Below are 17,275 nucleotides of genomic sequence, written 5' to 3' on the forward strand. Positions count from 1 at the left end.
CTTAATAGAGGCACTTTTCTTATGAATAGAGGACTACGAAAACCAGATACAGTCAAGATCAAACATCCAGTCATGAAGTGTGCCTACTTGGGTGAACAATGTGTCAACTGATCTGCTGTCATCTTCCTGGGTTTCTTCATAGGTTTTAAACACTTACAGAACGTAGTCCCAAAAGTCTGATAATGAATGTCCCTGTAGTAAAGGATCATCAGCTAATTTTATACTGATACACTTTAAATTTGTTTCCCTGGACTGGTATTATTGAATTTTGGAGTTATGGGAGAGTGAGAAATACCACTGTTCTATCATAGCTTCCTACAAATATAATGCTTAAGATTTTAATAAGAGTAGCTAATGTTTTATTCCACCAACACCCGAATAAGACTTCTACATATACAGATGCTATAGTTTTGCAAAAATAGAAGGAACAATGGGCTGTGTAAATATTCTCAATGCATTTTTCATTCTATCAGTTGGTGAATGCAACATTAGTGGCTTCTGTTATACTGAAGAAAGACAGTGGTGGCTCTGTTTTACTGAAAAAATATTTCCGGCTGTTAAATAGATCCTGGTGGAATCAAAAGTTTTAATAGCATGTATTTCTATTTTTGAAGCATCTGACATCTAAGTGTAAGCTGTAACTTTCATCTAAATTCTAGCCATAACATAAAGAATTAGTGTATCTGGTAAAATAGGAGGTTTGATCTCAGGGTATCATGTCCTCAGAGAGGAACATGAAAAATGAAAGAGGGATCAGAGAATTTAGGTCACATGCTGTTGTCACTGAAGTAACAGGCAAAGAGAAGTTGATTTTCAGAAAGGAATCTGAACTTCATGGTCTGAGAATATGATAACTAACCATATGATGACACTTGGCTTCTTCTCCCTGAGGGCCACTAGCTCTTAGCTCCTAAGGTCTGACCCTCTAAGCAGCTATAAAAGGGGGTTTTATGTATGGAAAACATCACATAATATTCTAGTTCTTTCTTATAAGAGTTTTGAAAATCATCTAAGACAAAATGCAAACACAATTTCTTTTAAAGCCTGAAAAAAAAAAAAAGCTTTATTATTACATTCTCTTTAAAATACCTTGTACAGAAATCTAAGATCAATAAGTATGCATTAACCTATTTGGTAATGCGTACTTATTGGTACCCGTTTTTCTGCTGTAAACTACTACACTTTTTAGCAGATATTAAAAAAACAAAAAAAAAGGTATCCTTGAACTTATAAACAGACTAATGATGAAAGATGACACTAACTAGTCTTAATGGAAAACGTGACGATCCAAACCCAGAAGCTGTTGTGCTCTAATGTCTACTCCCAGAAAAGTACATACTTTCCTCTTCAAGTTTTCAGAGAAAAGGAAAATAATGGTCATACAGTGCACGAATGAAATCAAATCACAAGTTTTAAGCTTCCATAAGATGTTTTTTTAAAACAATCTCTTAAAACAAGATTCAATTATTACTGAAGACTTACGAAGTACAGACAAAGCAAAAGTATTCCCTGCACTCAGAACTTAAGGACCAGAGTAAAACTGTCAATTATATGCCAGAATCTTTTGACATTTCTCCCCTCTCCTTTCAACTCCTTATCTTGCAATACCTGGCTCAAATTAATATAAAAATGAAAACTTTTGCTAATATTCTTTTGTATCTTTTCAAACACCCACTTAACTGCAGAAGTAAATGAAAGTTTTAATGAAGGTTAAGGAACAACAAAACAGAAACAGAGAAACACATATAAAACAGAGACACAAAATAAAATCTGGAATTTAGAGTAACATTCCATACAAACACACTAGTTAAAAGCAAGAACAGACTGTTTCAGAAACTGCAATTAACAAACAATAAAAAAAAATCTTAACTTAAAATTAGATGTTTCTGCGAGACAGCTGCATTTAAAAGCACACAAAAATTTACAATTACCTACTTCCATTAAAACAGTACTCAATGAGTCCAGAAGTTTCACTTCCACAACTAAACAAATCCCTAACAATCTGTATTCTGACCAACTTCTACCCTTCATATCCATTACCTTTAGATAACATTCTGAGGCAGATAAAAAAGAAATGTGTTTAGCATAATATGAAGCAAGTAATCAGACAATACAAACTATTTAGGCAATTTTTGCTTCAAGCTACCAGCAAAAATCAGAACACTTCTAGGAAGTGTTCTCTTTCTATTCTAGAAGGACACAGTCGTATGTATAACTACATTTTCTGTCCTAAAAAATACCAGGTAACTCCCCATATCTCAAATATTTACTACGTGAAGTTTATAGATGGTAAAGAAGGACTCTCTAACTCCATTCAAGATCAGATCATGACTTGAGTCCCTACAATTGTATGCCTAAAACTGAAGAAATAAAATTGCAAAAAGCTCAGTTAGTTAGAAATGAATATAACATTAATTGCCAACATTAAAAAATCCATTTGCTTTGCAACTGAGCATGTTATTCAGAATGAAAAATATTTTCCCAAGAAAGTATGTACAATGTTTACAAAGCTGAAGATGTAACAGAAAAGCACAATAAATGGGCTTGCATATATCCTCCATGTGATGAAGTCAGCATAACACGTTTTGTTTAAAGGACACTCATGCATTTTAGCATGAAAATGCAGCATGTCTTTGCTAACAAAACTTTCAGGAAATCGCTTGGTTAGAGCCTTTTCATTTCTTTGCAAACTAGGATTATATAGTCACTGTATTACAGAAGATATAAATACATATCTGTGGTATCAGTTTGCTGCTAGGGAGATCTATACCGTAGAAAGAACAAAGAAAACACCTCTTAGTCTCACTAATGCTCATTTTCAATTTAAAGAATAAAACACTTTAACCCATGCAAAAATTACTTTGCAAAAAAGTGCTGTTCTGATGAATTTCAGATAAATGCACATACAACTTTTGTTTCCAGCACATGCGCAACTGATACGTATATGGAGCTAATGTCTGGAATGCCATCTAACTTGTTTTGCGTGTTAATCCTCCATTATGAAAAAATCTTTTTCCCTTTTCAATTAAACCTTCTCAACAGCTTTCTGTCCCCAAAACCAACTTAAGGAGCTCCATGGCTCAATCAAAACAATTAATTATTAAAGAACAACTATCTCATACTTTTTTAGAAATTCACCTAGAACACCCTCACTTTATTATTATTATCCTATCAAAAATCAATACTGATGAAGTATGTCTTATCTTTACAACTCAAAATACAGTAAAAGATCATCATATGAAAATGACTGGAACTCCCACATAAAGTCAGCAAAGTCATTAGTACACAGTTTAGAACTGAAACAGAAAACAATATTAAAAAGTTTACTATGAAACCTGAACTCTTTTGATATCTAGCAACTAAAAATCATTTCAAATATACTCCATCAATTGGTCTATCCTTCTGCAATTATCTTTATGATGCCTCCTACATTTTTATGATGCTAAACTGCTTAATTTTTTTTATTTATAAGAATTTTCCACTATAAAATAAAGCAATAAACTGCCAGTCACTATGAAAATAAATAATAAAAACCATTTAGGCAGGCATCCTAGTATAGTCAAGAGAATGTTATTTTTTAAAGAGAACCATCTTTTAAAAAATCCAGCTTGAAGTGTCAGGTAGGCTGAAAATCCACTTCTAGAAAAGGATAGATTTAAGCAAACTGTCTACATGTGGAAGAGTCATGCAGCTTTGGTTTAAAAATAATGCAGTCGAAGAGAGGAAACATCATATCCACAACTTGGTAACTAGCAAAAGTAGAGTAATTATAGGTAAGTTTCATACAAAACCAAAACAAAGCACAAACTTCCCGAGATATGCAAATAAATACATTAAACCTGTTGAAATGAGTACATCCTGAAACTGATAAGCAAGTACATGAGATTTGGAAACAGCATGCCTCCACCAATTTTTCTCACTAATAGTTTCTGTCTGTTAAGCTAAACACAGTAGAAATAAAAGGTTCATAACTTTCAAAACTTTACTAAGTTTTCTTCAGAAGTCTACAGTGAAGTACCATGAAGGGTTCTCTATGAAGAGGGGAATATTTTTAAACGGGGAAAAAAAGAAAAAAGTCTGCATTAACCAAACAATCATGTGGTATGAACCAAATCACAGTAAGGTGGAATGACAGTGAGATTCACTTCAAAACTGCATTTCTTTTCCCAGGCTAAACACCAGCACAGACCCTGTAAATAAGAGAGCTCAGAGATCTTTTTCTGCACATTTCTGCAGTAATGTAGTGTGATCATACGAACCCTCTCCACAGTATTAAAAAGCAGGTTTATCTTTTAAACTGAAATCATCTAAGTAAAACTCATTATCAAACATAATTTGGCTTTGTTTACTGTAGGTATTTTTATTTCTCTGTTATTCCTCTAATTTAACTCTCAGATTAAAATAAACAATCTATTAGATTCAGTGTTACCCGAAGTTAAAATTCAGATGAACAGTCAAGTACCAACAAAGTTGACAACAATGCAACAACATTCACAATGAACATAGGGTCAACATATTGCATTTGCTTACATGGCTTCTGAAGGGCAGCCGCCTCACACCTGTACCACTTGAAGCTTGTCCATAGGCAACTACATGGACAGGTGCAACCATCTCCAACACCTGCCTTTTCCTCTTGTTGCTTTAATTAAGATGCCTGCAGTTTACATGTTTCCTGCTTTGTATATATTAAGAGGTAGACTGCAATTCTACTTCACAAGAAGCACTGCTCTTGAAGTTAACAAGACTTAGACTTATGAAAGTACTCAACATTATTCTTTTAAGTACTTTACAGAGAAAAGTATTTTTATTTTCAAAATCTATGGGTCAAATTTGAGATTTAAATTGACATCCTAAAATAAGATGAAAGCTTATATATTTTGAGAAATACAAGGTGAATAAATTGTCTATCAAAAAACCCCCTGGCATTTTATATAATTTAATGAAGTAGAGAATCTTTCTAGTCTATTAAATTACAGCAGCCTTTCAATAATTGAACACTTTCCTTAATAGCATGAAGCAGAATGATTAAAAGGAAGTTTTTCATTTTAGTAAGAAATTAATCTATTTGTTTTAATGAGGGTTAAGCATGCTAGTTCTTATTTCAGAGCCAAAAGAGCCCCATGGGAGAAAGCAGTTATTAAACAGCTCTAAGTATCTGTGTGTAGGCTGGCATAGATACTTGTTCTAGAAGGAAAATACGTTCTAAAAAAACACTTTATACTGAAGACTTCAACTTCCATAGTACAAACACTCCATACCTGGAAAAATCAAAGGCCTTATTAAAATATGTTCTTTAGTAGGTAAATTAAATATCATTCTATCACCAATCGTGCTGAAGTTACATGGCTATGCATGCATAAAACTACTTATAACTCAAAGTACTGTAAAGCATTTGTGCTGTCACACAGTAGTTTTGCCCTAATACATACAAAGCCCAATGAATACAGGCTATAAGGCCTACCAAATCTTAAAATACCAGCAGCTCTATAAAACATCCCTCATTGCTGTATCCTCATTTGTTCTCCAGTAGTAACAAAACAACAAAAGCTTTTAGCAATTTAGAAATGTTATTCTATTAAATCATCAAAAGACAATCTTTTAAATGCCCTTCTAGTTCAGACAGAAAAATTCCAACACAGCCATTCATTTGGGGCCTTTTCCAAAGTTTTGTTTCCTTTCCTCTCTGCCCCAACGCCCCACATCTTCACTGGATGAATCAAGAGTAAGCCAGAAAAAAAGGAAGCCAGTCCAGCATTTGGACAGAACATGGCCATGATATGCAGATGCCTCATATAACATGGCTATCTCAGTATCTTGAGTCTTTGCAGAGAATTTCAATAAATGGGTTCTTTTCTCTCAGATGAGCCTGTGTATTATTTCTAGGGTGACTTACAGTAGCAGTCGTTTTTCTCCTTCTTAGTAGCTGGCGCAGTCCTGTGTTTCTGACTTTCAGCCTAGGAACAGCACTGATAACACCGATGTTTTTAGTTGTTGCTCAGTAATGCACACTCTGACCAAGGTCTTTCTGAGTCTCATGCTCTGCCAGGGAGGAGGGGAAGCCGGAAGGAAGCAGAGACAGGACACCTGACCCAAACTAGCCAAAGAGATATTCCATACCACAGCATGTCATGCCCATTATATAAACTGGGGGGTAGTTACCTGGCAGGGCTAGATCACTGCTTGGGTCCAGCTGGGCATCAGTCGGAAGGTGGTGAGTGGTTGCATTCTCTTCCCTTGTTATCTCCCTTATCATTATTATTACTGGTGGTAGCAGCAGTGGTTTGTGTTATACCTTAGTTACTGGACTGTTCCTACCTCAAACTGGGGGAGTTACATTCTTTCGATTCTCCTCCTCATACCTCTGGGAGTGAGGGAAGGGTGGGGAGTGAGTGAGCAGCTGCATGGTTCTGGGTTGCCAGATGGGCTCAAACCATGATAGTTCTTTTTGGTGCCCAACATGGGGCACGAAGGGTTAAGATAGTGACAATCTTACCAGAGTATGTCTAATCATATTTGTGGAGCATTTATTGTTTCAGATTAACAGTCACTCATCACAATGCTGATTTATTGGCTCTCAAAGTTGTTGCTCTTGATCTTGGAGTTTCAGCAGGTCGTACCTTACTTACAGTCGGTATTTCATGTGTTAGTGTTTATCGGCTGGGGTGCTTGGGCTAAAGCTCTTGTTTCACTGTACTTTATGGTATTGACTTGTAATACAATAGACTCATTGATCATGAAACTGATCTGGCTTACGTTCCCAGTGTGGTCACCATTTCTATACTTTGGGAGATACATAATAGAAGTGTATAGCAATTACACATCTTCTTTTTCCTCCTTGGGTGGTCAGCCTATAAGGGAGACATTCCCACACACGCTAGTGACAAGTACAGCAGCTACTCAAACTCTGTCTACAACAGACAACGCAGCTACTCCAACTCCAAGCACAGCAGCTACACCAACTCCAGCAACAAGTACAGCAGCTACTCAAACTCTGACTGCAGCAGACAGTGCAGCTATCCAGCCCCAGCGACAAGTACAGCAGCACCATTTGAGAGTTCTGAAGGTTTTGAATGCCTTTGGGTACCCTTGAGACCTGCCTGCTGATTGTGATGGGGATCACCATGTTGGCACACATACAGACTGTGTTTTATCCACAACCTTTTCCTCTGATCTTGAAAATTAAGTGAAGTCATGTTTGGGTCTTGTCCAGGATTAGATGACGATATAGGAGGACAAAAAGATTTCCCCAAGACTGGACAACCATGAGTGGCAGGGTGTGTGGGACAGTATGGGCAAATATCTAGTCCGCTGGGCCCCTCCATAGCTTTGGAAGCGTCAGAGATGGAAGGCAGCTGTATGGAGTCTCCAGTGACAAGTTGCAAAAACTGCTGAAGGGGAGGGTGAATTATTTTGAGTCTGGTGGGCCCATGACACCTCGGGCCACCAGGGCAGAGATGCAATATACAGATGGGCTCGTGATCGAGGGGTGGACTTAAGAAATGGACACTATTGCCCAGGTGATTCACAACTGTGAAACGTGCTGCAATTAAGCAAGCCAAGTGGTTAAAGCCTCTTTGGTATGGGGGACGATGGCCAAAGTACAAATTCTCACGCTCTGCCAGGGAAGAGGGGAAGCCAGGAGGAAGCAGAGACAGGACACCTGACCCAAACTATCCAAAGAGGTATTCCATACCACAGCACATCATGCCCAGTATATCAACTGGGGGCAGTTACCCAGAAGGACTAGATTATTGCTGGGTCGGGCTGGGTATCGGTTGGCGGGTGGTGAGCGGTTGTATTCTCTTCCCTTGTTATTTCCCTTATCATTATTATTACTGGGGGCAGCAGTAGTGGTTTGTGTTGTACCTTAGTTACTGGACTGTTCTTATCTCAACCCGTCGAAGTTATGTTCTTTTGATTCTCCTTTCCCACCCTCTGGGAGCAGGGAGAGGAAGGGGCAGGGGGGAGTGAGCGAGTGGCTGCGTGTTTATGGGTTACCAGCTGGGCTCAAACCACGACAATAAGTTAATGAGTGTGAAAAATACATATGACTGACATACTCCTAAGTTTATTCTCATATGAAAGAATGAAAAGAACCTTGGAATCTATAAGCAAACAGAAAAGTTGAAATTATTAAATAACTGAAGTGGAAAAAAGGGGGAGTATTTTCTACCAATCCCAGATAAAAGTACCTTTTGCTGTTATTAACTGCATACATGGCTGAAATAGCTCCCTCTACTAATTATACGATTAAGACCATACTCCCTACTATTCCTAAAATACTTGTGAATGTTTACTTCCTTAGAACCTCTGGGATAGATTAGGTAACTAAAGAATTCACACTGCCTTCAAAAAGCAATAAGCAATTTATACAAAGACTTCTTTTCAGAGGATACTGACCTTTCACCAAGAAATTGAAGGAATATGACAAATACCATACTAAAAATGTACATGCAATGTGTTTATCAACCACACAAAAATGTCACAGAAAAAAAACATCAGATGAATAAAAGCATACGCTCAGTTAGCTCATTTTGGGACATATTTAGTTACTTAAAATAATAATTCTTAAGGAAACATGTTTTTTAAATTATACCTTTTGTTACCCACCCATAACTTCTTAATCTTTTTAGCAAATTTCCACTAAATATGACAGCGGGTGAAGCTTTTGAACATATAAAGGTCCAAGTTTTGTCATCAACACTCATCAGTGTCCTGGGTTCAGCAGGTTCCCAGACTGGAAGTCAAAAACACAGCACTGAACCAGCTACCAAGGAGGAGAAAAATGACTGCTACTGCTGAACCCAGGACAGTCAGATAAAGAAGAGCCCTTGAATGTCTTGTCAAAGGAATGACAATTCAAGCTCATTTTCTTACTCATTCAAAAAAAAATGCACCAACCAGCAGGGTAGTCAGCAAATCTGTAAGTCTAAACCAGTAACAGCATGGACTGTTACTGGTTTAGTTGGTTTTGTTTTGTCCAGGCAAAAAAGCTAGGAACAGACAAAACAGCATACAGAAGCAAACTAAAAGAAAATAAACTTACTAATGCTCTTGCCCATCGGAAAACCTGCTTTTAAGGAAAGCTTTCAGAAAATACCTTTTTTGTTATCAGGGCATTATCTCATGGCGTTATTAAATATTTCCTTGTCACTGTCAAATCTTGGGCTGACTACACAGTCTTCTACTTACTGATTCCTGTTAATGATTTCCCACATTGAAATCATTAAGATATGACAGACAGAAGGCCATAACCTTCACAAAAAGAATCACTTAAATCACAAAAAAACAACTGAATTTTTCTGACACCTTAATGCCTGTTTACTTTCAAATTTAATTGTTATACTTTGTGTTTCCTAGTTATTAGCTGAGTTTGGTAGGAACTTTAACATAATACATTTCTGAAAACCTAAGTTTATAATGTCTTCAGAGAAAGGAATTTTATCTTCCAGTGAACTGTACTGTGAAGAATATGGATGTTACAGTAAAAAAATCATGAATAAAATATGGGGAGAAGGGCTACAAAATGTGTGGTTATCGCCTTGTCTGTTTTACAATGCATACCTGACTATTTAATAGCCCTCTTTTACCTCCTTCAGATTTTTTTAATTTTAAGGCTTTTTGACACACACAATGAAGAAACAGAGCATCTGTGGGGGAGAAAGAGAATGGGAGCAAGATGAAAGGCAATGTCATAAAATTAGATTATTGTATTTTCAAAGAAAAAGCTCTCCCATTAATTATACACAGCCACTTATATCAGAAAGCATAAAATGGTACAACATATTTAAAACTATACAACTAAATCCTATGGGAAACAAACAGTTCTGCTTCAGTGGATTCCTACCCTTACAGTATCTTATTAAAACCCAAAAGCATTGCTTCCAAAGTAGAGCATAACAATATATACAAAGGTGGCAGAATCTGTCCTTTTATCTATAGTGCTATTTAAATTATTATTTGTACTACTGCATCTACTAAATTAGTTTGCAAAATGCGTGATATAAACAAATTAGTGACATAGATTTTTCCTAAGCTTGTAAATGGGACAGAGGAAATAGCACTGATTATTTCCGCTATTACCATCATTAACATTGAAATTAATGGCTGCAGAAGGGAGCATTTCATTTATGTATCTCTAATTCAGTCTTTAAAAGGAGCCTCTGATAGATATAAGCCATCTTAGAAATAGAAAACTAAATCTATACCAGGGGAATTTCACTGATACCTGGTTAGACATAAAATATACCAAGTGCAAGTAATAAAAATTTGGACTGATAAGGAAACATTTTTAAAATAACACAGTAGCATAGACAAAGCTTGTTCTATGTTTATCTTTAGGATATAGTCATTCAAAAGCATGATCAGCCATGCAAAAATGTTCCAAAACCTGAAGTTAAAGCTAGCATTAAAAATTAATACCAGAACTACAATGTGAATTTCCTGTTTCTCCAGTTTCATTAAAATCAAAATTTCAGTTAACTGTTTACTTGAGTAAATATGACAACACTGAAACTAAACTGAGGAACTGAGGTAAGAAAAAGCCTGTATGTTCACTTCAGCCTCTCCCCTGCCTTCAGGCTAACTGCTCTTAACTCTGCTGAGTTAGCATTTTTTAAAGCAACATTCCGCTTCTGCTGTTGAAAACCACTGGAGGTAGCAGTTTGAGACCTCCAAGAACTGCAAAGTAAGGAACTGTAAATAAAATAAATTCAACTCAAGCTTTTGCACGGGTTTTCTCTTATTGCCGTTATTATACAGGCTTAACTTTGTTCCTTTAGAAAATCACACCTTTTTCTTGAGCAAATCCCCCTCAAAATTTAATATACCAATAGTATACTAGAATAGGATTAGTTTTAAGCAATCATTTTGTTTGTAATTGAATAAGCAACAGCAGTTAAAGAAGAGCAGATGTCAGTATATGTATAGATGGCCATAAAGACCAAATAGCCATAAAGATCAAATCAACACCTGCCTTCAGTTCCATCATTTAAGAAACATTCACGTTCCCTAATGGCCACTGAAAGTGACAGAAGAGAAATACTTGCAATTTTTGTAGAAATTTTCAACTATTGGACTTCATACTACTAAATTACTTTATGAACGAAGAGGATTCCAAAAGAAAAATGAGATTATTAATGTTTTAAGATTAAAAGTAACACAGCCTCTTCGGCATAATTTTTACATAGCCCATGATCCTGGGAAAAGAACATGCTCTCCATTACTGCTTCTTGTATTGGGGTGACAGGCAGTGGCAGCCAACGGCTTCTCTTCAGGCCTGCACGGAAACTACTGAAATACTTCCGATCTCCTCTGGAAAAACATACAAATTAAAGAATTTTTATTTTTTAAGCATCATCTTGAAACAGTTTGTGTCATCTGACATGCATATAAACACATCACAGGTTTGTAAACTGTTTATTTAGACTACCAGGGAAACCATCAGAAGCCAGTAACAAGAAACCCTCTGGTATGGAGAGACTTGGAAGATGACAGGATTCAAACTTGAAAGTGAAGGTTTCACCTCCAGATTTCTCATGACTCTAGATGCAAGACCAGACACCCCACAGCTGCAACCCAAATTCATACAAAAACATAAACTTAAAGCCAGAGGGTCCCGGTCCAATCCACAAGAAGACAACTCCAACACAGGAACAACCAAGCGACAGCTGTCAGTCTTACAATGAGACAGACCCTAGCAAAAAAGCTTACCTAAACTGAATAGTATTAGGAAGAGGCTGAATAACCTAACAACCTATGCTATAGCAAAATTCTGCTAGGTAACTGTCACATTACATGCACAAATCTGAAAGGAAAAGAAGTCACTTTATAAAAAAATTAATTACTTCACAAAGGAGAATTTTAAACATTAACCTGCATATTTATCTACATTAGGCTTCTATAGGTATGGCATTAACAAAAGACAGACTAGGAATAATGTGGGTCCTCTCCAGAAGGAGACAGGAGAACTGGCTAACCTGGACCTGGAGAAGGCTGAGGTTCTCAAGTTACTTCTTTGCCTCAGTCTTCACCAGCAAGTGCTCTGACCACACTGCTCAAGTCTCAGGAGGCAGATGCAGGGACTGAGAATGAAGACCTGAGGCCTACTGTAGGAGACGATCAGGTCCAAGACCATCTTAAGAACCTGAATGTGTGCAAGTCCATGGGACTTGCTGAAATCCATCTGTGGGTCCTGAAGGAGCTGGTGAATGAAATGGCTAAGCCACTGTCCATCATATTTGAAAATCCATCGTAGTGAGGTGAAGTTTCCAACAACTAGAAAAAAGGAAATATAACCCCATTTTCAAGAAGGAGAAATGGAAGACCTGGGAAACTAAAGACCAGACAGTCTCACCTCTGCGTCTGACAGGATCATGGAGCAGCTTCTCCTGGAAACCATGCTAAGGCACATGAAAAACAACAAGGTTGTTGGTGACAGCCAACATGGCTTCACTAAGAGCAAGTCATGCCTGACCGATTTTGTGGCCTTATACGATGAATAGGGGCAAAACAGCTGACATCATCCACCTGGACTTCTGCAAAGAATTCGACACTGTCCCACACAACATCCTTGTCTCTGGAGAGACATCAATTTGATGGATGGACCACCAGGTGGATAAAGAATTGGCTGGATGGCCATACACAGTTGCGGTCAACAGCTCAATGTTCAACTGGAGACAGGTAACAAGTGGTGTCCCGCAGGGGTTGCTTGCTGGGACCAACCCTGTTCAACATTCTTATCGGCAACATGGACAGTGGGATTAAGTGCACCCTCAGCAAGTTTCCCAACAACACCAAGCTGTGTGGTTCGGTTGATACGCTGGAGGGAAGGAATGCCATCCAGAGGGACCTTGACACACTTGAGAGGTGACCTAATGCCAACCTCATGAAGTTCAACCAAGCCAAGTGCAAGGTCCTACACCTTGGTAGGGGCAATCCCAGGCACAGGTACAGGTTGGGCAAAGAGATTCAGAGCAGCCCTGTGGAGAAGGCTATGTGGGTGTTGGCTGAAAAGAAACTTAACATGAGCCAGCTTCAGCCAAAAAAGCCAAATGTATACTGGGCTGCATAAAAAGGAGCATGACCAGCAGGTCAAAGGAGGTGATCCTGCCCCTCTACTCTTCTCTTGTGAGACTTCACTTAGAGTACTGTGTACAGTTCTGGTATCCTCAACATAAAAAGGACATGGAACTGTTGGAATAAGTCCAGAGAAGGGCCACGAGGATGATCAGTGGACTGGAGCACCTCCTGTATGAGGATAGGCTGAGAAAGTTGGGGCTGTTCAGCCTGGAGAAGAGAAGGCTATGTAGAGATCTCACAGCCGCTTTCCAGTATCTGAAGGGGGCCTACAAGGATGCTGGGGAGGGACTCTTAATTAGGGACTACATGACAGGACAAGGGGTAACGGGTTAAAACTTTAACAGGGGAAGTTCAGGGTGGATACAAGGAAGAAGTTCCTCACTGTGAGTGTGGTGAGGCACTGGAATAGGTTGCCCAAAGAAGTGGTAAATGCTTCATCCCTGGCAGTTTTCAAGGCCAGGTTGGACAGAGCCTTGGGTGACATGGTTTAGTGTGAGGTGTCCCTGCCTATGGGAGGAGAGTTGGAACTAGAAGATCTTAAGGTCCTTTCCAACACAGACCATTCTATGATCAGACTTTTCAGTGCTAGCATTAAAGCAGATGACTAATACATGGGGGGGGGTGGAAGTAGAAGGAACCAGAATCTGAACACCTGAACACCTAAACTCACTTTTTATTCTCTTTTTCTGAAAATATAATACCTAAATCTAAAACTGTCAGAGCTATCAATACAATTAATTTTATTGTTGCCTCATACGTACTGGGAAGAGTATTTTTTATTCAGTTTAATGTTTTAGTATGATGAAGAGGAATTAACAATATGAATAGTGTTTTTCAGAGTTACGTAATAGCCATCTTTTCAGTCTAAAAAATGTTCTACTGTCCTTTCCCCTAGAAGAAAGTCTAGAAAGGTACTTAGATACCATTTATATTTTAGATAATTTCTTAATTTTCATGATCAACTTTAAACAGAAAGAAGTTAACCTGCTGTGTTACATGGCAATGAAACTTCATAACCCCAAACCACTTGTGCATTCTATAATATCTGGTTTCTTGAATGCATACCATTTCTCAAAAAAAGATAAACAGAAGACCCAAGAAAAGAAGTTTGTCTGCTGGGCAAGCACTGTTTGTGATAAACTGTCTTCCATCCTAGAAGTCCTAAGCAGGGATTATTTTTCATGGTACTAGCCTAATACGTGTAACCAATAAGAAAAGTAGAACAGTGACAGTATATAAATTTAGGCTAAGAAAAATTAAAATTGTTTTAGCTGTTGACCATTTTTTCTTTCCAGGGAGAAAGAAGAAAAATGAAAGAAAACAGAAGAAGATGCACTTAATAGAAATTTCTTGTATTCTGTTTCTCCTAAAACGATTAGCAACCTATTGCAGACATTTTTTCAAGCACTTTACAGCTGCAGATTTTTTGCTGTCTAGTGTGTATTAAAGCATCCTGCAGATGTAGCAATAAGTGCACCTTTTCAGAAGATACTTTGAGAATTTGACAAGGTTTTTTTCCCTGCATTTGCCATTCCGCTGTCTTTAATTCAGTATCTCTAACTATTTAGGGGATGAAAGATGAGGGGAAACACACCTTTGAAAATGGTATTTGGAAAAGAAAAAAAAAAATTGGAGATGAGACTAATTTTTGAAAGCAGTGTCATAAACACATCTGCATTAAAACCTTCAAAAGAAGATCATTATGAAATTAGGGAGCTCTTAAAGCTTTTAAGTTGGAAAGAAAAATCACAGGTCTAATACCCATTGGCAAGTAAAGTGTTCAGCTTTTAAATATTTTTACATATACCCATGTGCATGTACATAATTTTAACTAGCTGTAGATAAATAAATAACGACATATAGTAACCTGCATTCTTTAACCTCTTACACTTAGAATCATAGAATTATAGAATAGTTTGGGTTGGAAGGGACCATCAAAAATCATCTAGTCTGACCCCCCTTCAAGCAATCAGGGACACCTTCAACTCGATCATGTTACCCAGAACCCCAGAACCACATCCAGCTTTCAATGTCTCCGGGGATGGCACATCCACCACCTCTGTGGGCAACCTGCTCCAGTATTTTAACACCTTTGTAAAGAATTTTTTCCTGACATCCAAACTGAGTATCTCCTCTTTCAGTTTAAAACTAAAACCCCTTATATACTACCGCAACAGGCTCTGCTAAAAAATCTCTCCCCATCTTTTTTACAGGCACCTTTTAAGAACTGAAAGGCCACAATAAGGTGTCCCTGTAGTCTTCTCTTCTTCAGGCTGAACAACCGCAGCTCTCTCTGCTTTTCCTCATAGAAGGGGTGTTTCAGCCCACTGATCATTTTTGTGGCCCTTCTCTGGACCCTCTCCAAGAGGTCCAAATCTTTCCTGTACTGAGGACTCCAGAGCTGGATGCAGTACTCCAGGTGGGGTCTCATCAAAGCAGAGCGAAGGGGCAGAACCACCTCCCTCAACCTGCTGGCCATGCTCCTTTGGATGCAGACCAAGATACAACTGGCCTTCTGGACTGCAAGCACATATTGCCAGCTCATATCCAATCTTTCATCCACCAGTACCCTCCCTCTGGGGTACACTCAGTTGAAAGCTAGAAAGCTAAGTATCATGGTGACAGATATGATAGAAACACCTAAAATACTACATGTCATTCTGTAGTGATCCTGACACTAACATTTACTACGGATAAGTTAGAGGAGGTGCCGCCATTAGAAAGGGTAATGATAACAGTTTACAGTAAGCAATTACAATTTTCAACTGCAACTGCTAAAGAATGGTTATAGGTAAAATAAAAGAAGGGTGCATAGGCTGCATCAGGATAGTTACAAGAAACGTAGTCAAATCTTTGCAAACAACAGAATTTCAAAAGCACAGAATCTCAATGTAGTTCTCTGCATAGCTTTTGAAGACTCTAGGACATGGGACATGACTCTGCAAACTTCTGGGCGTGATCCACCAAACCAGCAAATACTCCTAACTAGGAAATTAATGCAGTGTCTAGCCATCTTGCACAGATTCAACTCAGCACGAACATATGCTTTCAAACAAGCACAGAAATATGAAAGAGACAATCGTATTTGGATAGCACCTACTTCCTTCAGCTATTTAACACACCCAGAAAAAAGACATGCACCAAAACAAAAAAAGAGGGCAGAGGGCACAATATAACAGGATGGAGGGAGAAAATTATTTGTCTTTTCTGGTTGGTGTGTACATCTGAACAGAAAATAAGGCACACACATTTTAAAAGGGAAAAATAACATTTTACAGTATGAACACATTGTCAAATTGCTAAAAATTAATGGCTCTACCTCTGTCAATAAAAATTGGTGCAAAAATTGTAGCAACTTCGTTACATGATATGGATAAGTATTTTTCTGTACTTAAGTCAGGAGTAATCTACAAATAGAAAAGCAACTAACAAATTATAGTATTTTCTGAGATTAAAATCTGAAAGAACAGAATTCTCTTTTGACTGCCTAAATATATATAAAAAAAATGGCAATTTTAAGACTTTTTCTAGTTTTACTTTTTCACCATCTCCAACGTATTTTCTTATTTTTTTATGAAACACTAAAAAACTGAAATATTAGAAGTGATAACATGCTAAAGCACTCAGCTCCAATGTTTTCTTGGACTTTTAATAAAAACAAACAAACAGACACCCCCCCCAAAAAAAAAAAACACAACCAAAAACCACCAAATCCACCAAACCAAAATCCACCAAATCCACCAAACCAAATATTACCCAAAAACCACCCACCAAAAAAAGCCAAACAAAAAACCAAACCCAACAAGACTCATACATATATAGTGGAATAGCCTATCCTTCCATATGAAGTCAATAAACTAGGTATGATTATAATTACTTTAAAATTTTCTAGGACAATAAGCTACTTAACCCTTAATAGTTAGATACAGAGAAATAAAAATACGAATATCGATCATGTATCTTCTCATTAAGCCTCAAAGGGTGAAGAGAGAAGAATGAACTAATATCGTACATGCATGCATGCGTGGCCAAGTACTAGTAACCAAGCAACCAGCAGGAAACATGTCAGAGAGAAAAAGCATATTTACTGTCCTAACAGTCTCTCATTTATATACAGCCATAGATACCAGTTGCAAGAGGAGAGGATCAGAAAGCAACAGAAAGTAGTCACTACACCTTTTTTTTTTTTTTTTTT

The 17,275-nt window shown here is 37.6% G+C and overlaps 1 protein-coding gene and 1 long non-coding RNA gene across 2 annotated transcripts in view; one reads left to right on the top strand and one right to left on the bottom strand.

Moving 5' to 3' along the window:
• AVEN (apoptosis and caspase activation inhibitor) overlaps positions 1–17,275 on the bottom strand; it is a 97,696-nt gene that overhangs the window by 22,071 nt on the left and 58,350 nt on the right. The window lies entirely within an intron of this gene.
• LOC133226519 (uncharacterized) overlaps positions 8,742–17,275 on the top strand; it is an 88,925-nt gene continuing 80,391 nt past the window's right edge. Inside the window, exon 1 of the long non-coding RNA XR_009729529.1 lies at positions 8,742–8,812. This is a non-coding gene — a long non-coding RNA (uncharacterized LOC133226519). The remainder of the gene's footprint in view (positions 8,813–17,275) is intronic.

This window comes from Neopsephotus bourkii, unplaced genomic scaffold, assembly GCF_033783945.1.
Source record: "Neopsephotus bourkii isolate Nb327-2 ecotype Australia unplaced genomic scaffold, CSIRO-AGI_Nbou_v1 NB_1792, whole genome shotgun sequence".
NCBI lineage: Eukaryota > Metazoa > Chordata > Aves > Psittaciformes > Psittacidae > Neopsephotus > Neopsephotus bourkii.